The sequence below is a fragment of the Schistocerca cancellata genome, chromosome 6 (assembly GCF_023864275.1).
Source record: "Schistocerca cancellata isolate TAMUIC-IGC-003103 chromosome 6, iqSchCanc2.1, whole genome shotgun sequence".
Taxonomy (NCBI): Eukaryota; Metazoa; Arthropoda; class Insecta; order Orthoptera; family Acrididae; genus Schistocerca; species Schistocerca cancellata.
Window position 1 is genome coordinate 332,755,959 of NC_064631.1, and position 5,275 is coordinate 332,761,233.

General features: G+C 46.5%; 1 non-coding gene across 1 annotated transcript; it reads right to left on the bottom strand.

Moving 5' to 3' along the window:
* Window positions 1-4,616: 4,616 nt before the first annotated feature.
* Trnas-cga (transfer RNA serine (anticodon CGA)) lies at window positions 4,617-4,691 on the bottom strand. The gene has a single exon. It is a non-coding gene; the product is annotated as a tRNA-Ser (tRNA).
* Between the last annotated feature and the right edge of the window lie 584 nt (window positions 4,692-5,275).

A 5,275-nucleotide genomic window follows, 5' to 3' on the forward strand; every position in this document is an offset into this window, starting at 1 on the left:
CACCTGAATATTTTCATACTTGATTGTTTCCCCAGTGGAATCTTCCAGTAGGATAACTGTCTGTGACACAAAGTCAGAATTGTGCTACAGTGATTTGAGTAGCACGACTGTGAACTCATGCTGGTGTCCTAGTCACCAGATTCACCTAATGTGAACCCGATGGATCACATCTGGATCACTATGGGGCATCAACTCCGCGCCCACAAACCACTGACACGTAGTTTTCTGAAATGAGTAGGCATGTGCTGTCACATAGCTCTGGATGCTACCAGGGACTTGTCACATTCATACGGCCCAGATCGCAGATCACAGATAGAAGAGTTGTTGGCATATTGCATTTCAAATGTGACCGACACGCCTTTAAAAGGTGGTCATCATGTTTGAGATCACCAATATACGTATCACGAAAAGAATTAACGTGTTGTAGGTTCCTATGACGACGTTCTCTTCCGCCTTCCTACATTGTAAGAGCCACTTCATTATCGCCGATTTAGCTCATTCTAACTCGCACTGCAGCCCATAGTCGGGTCAACACTACGTGGTTCACGTAATCGATCGTTCCGAGGGAAGAAGCAGGGTATGATAAGAGTACAAATGAGGAGTGATGTAGCAAAGAAGCTCATTCTGCAGCAATCACCCGAAGATGACGGTAACATACGCTGTCGAAACATGGTGTCTCGCCAAGACTACACCTGACTGAACCCCCCCCCCCCCCCCCCCCCCCCCGAGAGAAATACAAACGATCACAAAATAAAGGTTAACGACACACGGACAATGTACGGTGGTAAGATTTGCGAGTCCTGACTCGAGTAGTAGACAATAGGACGTTGCGCAAGAGATCCCAGATTCCGGTGACTTCCGTATCTCCCGGCGCGCATCTCGCAAACAGCGAGTAACGGGTCGACATTCCTGGACGATGCAAAAGCGCGCATGGGTCGACGTAACGGTTCGCAGAGGCAGTGTCGCCAGTAGCAGACTACTGTAGAGCAGAGAGCAGAACACAGTTACTTTGTGTGAAGATAAAAAGTAGAATATAGTGTACTTGAGGTATAAATTAAGAAAAAAGCCTTCAGTCACAATTTTTCGTGTTTTATTCAATACATGATGCATTTCGGACCCTGTGGGTCCATCTTCAGGTGTAATTCGCATTAATACATGATTTATTTGTTCTCTTGAATGAGATGGAATGCATATTCCTCTCACGGAAAAGTTTGATGTTAGGTTACGAATTTTGTAAGTCAGACGCGGAAAATATGTGTGAAATAGTGGAAAAGATGAATGGTGTAAACTTATCCAAGAAAAGCGTTTTTAACGTTTTAGTTTAAAAAAACTTATATTGTTATTAAAACGTTAGTTTAAAAATAATTTATACTGTTACTAAACGTTTTTCTTGGCTTATTTGGTAAGTTTACATTATTAATCTTTTCCACTATTTCACACATATGTTCCGCGTCTGACTTACGAAATTCGTAACCTAACATCAAACCTTTCCGGGAGAGAAATATGCATTTCATCTCATTCAAGAGAACAAATAAATCATGTATTAAGACGAATTACACCTGAAGATGGACTCACAGGGCCCGTAATGCGTCATGCACTGAATAAAACACGAAAAATAGTGACTGAAGGCGTTTTTAATTCATACCTCGACTGTATTGAGTACAGTCACGTTTGAAGCTGCAAAATATGGATAAAATTAAATAGAATATAGTGTAGTGACGTCTGTGCCACAACGCTTTTACGCCTGTGTTTACCTTCACCAGCCTACGAACATACAAGACACGAACTTAAAGATGATTTCAGAGTTGTAGACATCATTTGAATGAGGGGGAGACAGCGACCATCAGGAATTCACTGCAGACAGCAGAATAATGCTTAGTTTTGTTGTTGGTTTTGATCTGCTTCGAAAGCCATCGTTGGATATACTGTGTCGGATTCATTAACGCTTGTAATTTTTTGATTAACTACAGGGAGTGAAAGGTTATCAGCAACTAGCACAGGGACCAGACTGCCATTGTAAGAACCTAGCGGCGTGAAAAGAAAGCAGTAATTGAGAAGGGAGTGATAGAGGCAATAAAAGCCTCTTCCCGATGTCATTCAGTATGTACGTCGAGCAAGCGCTAAAGGATATTAAGGAGAACTTTGGAAACGGTATGATAGTTCAACTAGAGGAAATAAAAATTTTAAGTTTGGCGATGACATTGTAATGGTATCAGAGATAGCAATGGACTTGAAAGATTTGTTGAGTGGAATGGATAGTGTCTCAGAAAGGGTTCTGAGATAAACATAACTAGAATAAAATTAGAGTAATGGAATGTAGTCGAATTAAATTAGACGATGACGAGGGAATTAGATTCTGTAAAGACAAGCTAAATGTACACTCCTGGAAATGGAAAAAAGAACACATTGACACCGGTGTGTCAGACCCACCATACTTGCTCCGGGGTCGGGGATTTTCTCTGCCTCGTGATGGCTGGGTGTTGTGTGCTGTCCTTAGGTTAGTTAGGTTTAAGTAGTTCTAAGTTCTAGGGGACTTATGACCACAGCAGTTGAGTCCCATAGTGCTCAGAGCCATTTGAACCATTTTTGAACTTGCTCCGGACACTGCGAGAGGGCTGTACAAGCAATGATCACACGCACGGCACAGCGGACACACCAGGAACCGCGGTGTTGGCCGTCGAATGGCGCTAGCTGCGCAGCATTTGTGCACCGCCGCCGTCAGTGTCAGCCAGTTTGCCGTGGCATACGGAGCTCCATCGCAGTCTTTAACACTGGTAGCATGCCGCGACAGCGTGGACGTGAACCGTATGTGCAGTTGACGGACTTTGAGCAAGGGCGTATAGTGGGCATGCGGGAGGCCGGGTGGACGTACCGGCGAATTGCTCAACACGTGGGGCGTGAGGTCTCCACAGTACATCGATGTTGTCGCCAGTGGTCGGCGGAAGGTGCACGTGCCCGTCGACCTGGGACCGGACCGCAGCGACGCACGGATGCACGCCAAGACCGTAGGATCCTACGCAGTGCCGTAGGGGACCGCACCGCCACTTCCCAGCAAATTAGGGACACTGTTGCTCCTGGGGTATCGGCGAGGACCATTCGCAACCGTCTCCATGAAGCTGGGCTACGGTCCCGCACACCGTTAGGCCGTCTTCCGCTCACGCCCCAACATCGTGCAGCCCGCCTCCAGTGGTGTCGCGACAGGCGTGAATGGAGGGACGAATGGAGACGTGTCGTCTTCAGCGACGAGAGTCGCTTCTGCCTTGGTGCCAATGATGGTCGTATGCGTGTTTGGCGCCGTGCAGGTGAGCGCCACAATCAGGACTGCATACGACCGAGGCACACAGGGCCAACACCCGGCATCATGGTCTGGGGAGCGATCTCCTACACTGGCCGTACACCACTGGTGATCGTCGAGGGGACACTGAATAGTGCACGGTACATCCAAACCGTCATCGAACCCATCGTTCTACCATTCCTAGACCGGCAAGGGAACTTGCTGTTCCAACAGGACAATGCACGTCCGCATGTATCCCGTGCCACCCAACGTGCTCTAGAAGGTGTAAGTCAACTACCCTGGCCAGCAAGATCTCCGGATCTGTCCCCCATTGAGCATGTTTGGGACTGGATGAAGCGTCGTCTCACGCGGTCTGCACGTCCAGCACGAACGCTGGTCCAACTGAGGCGCCAGGTGGAAATGGCATGGCAAGCCGTTCCACAGGACTACATCCAGCATCTCTACGATCGTCTCCATGGGAGAATAGCAGCCTGCATTGCTGCGAAAGATGGATATACACTGTACTAGTGCCGACATTGTGCATGCTCTGTTGCCTGTGTCTATGTGCCTGTGGTTCTGTCAGTGTGATCATGTGATGTATCTGACCCCAGGAATGTGTCAATAAAGTTTCCCCTTCCTGGGACAATGAATTCACGGTGTTCTTATTTCAATTTCCAGGAGTGTATTAGACGAGTTCTGGTATTTTTGCAGCTACATAAGTGACGATGGTCGAGAATGAGAGGATATTAAATATGGACGGGCAATTGGTGAAAAGCGCTTTTGAAAAAGCGTAATTTGCTACCATACTAATTATGACGGAGACATGTGTAATGTGCCAAAAAGCCTCGTTCTCACATAAAGCATACACTTGAGAGCACAGGAGTTAACCGGAGCAGAAATTTTAACAACTTATTTGTTGTAGATATTCTAATCACATTATAGAGCCAACACTATCACTGGTAATAGGGACGACAGCTTCTGATTCTGATTGTCTCGTTGAAGAAACTGCACCTTCATGACAATCAGCGTTAAGGACAAAGTAACTAGAAAATCTGCGTTTCATTCTTACGATCGAAGACTGAGAACAGGCATTTGCTAAGGTGAGGACGAGTCAAGGATGGAACAGTTGTAAGAAGTACTTGTTTTCTGGATTCAGCAGTGCAATTGCTTGGTTGCTGAGTAGGTACGTCGTCGGGACTGAACGCAGTAACACGACAGCAAAGTTTTGTTCGAATCTTTCTTCAGACGAATTATTATATTGCTGCAGAAAATTCGAAACTAACCAAGAGAAGAGATCAGGGGCCTTATTAAGATATGAAACTTCCTGGCAGATTAAAACTGTGTGCCGGACCGAGACTCGAACTCGGGACCTTTGCCTTTCGGGGGCAAGTGCTCTACCAACTGAGCTACCCAAGCACGACTCACGTCCCGTCCCCACAGCTTTAATTCCGCCAGTACCTCGTCTCCTACCTTCCAAACTTCGCAGAAGCTCTTCTGCGAACCTTGCAGAACCAGCACTCCTGGAAGAAAGGACATTCTTATTAAGATAGTTTAATTTCTCTAAAGTACTCAGCTTGTAGCTTCTCTATCACTTATCATCTCACTGAAAGGAATTCGATTTCCTCCCACCAGTTGCTGTTTCTGCATCTCCCGTTCATTTTCCCGCGCAAGTGTTGTGACACGCCACCTTCCGCTTTCCGCGTGTCTACTGCATTCCACAACTTATCAGTACCATTATCTCTACGTCAAGCAGTGTGTCCAGGAATGCCATACCGTGCCACAGCCTCAGGCGCCGTCAAATTCCTTTCCTATCGCAGAGCTCTATGAAGCGATGGTAGAAACTTCATTGACAATGAAGTACGGTTCATTAATAAACTGGTGGATGGTGGTGCAGATCTACTGGGCTTGAATCATGCATTGTCACTCGCTACCACAGTATGAATTATGCACTTACAAGCAATACTCACTAACATGTTGCTAACTGGCGCTCTCTCGGCGTCG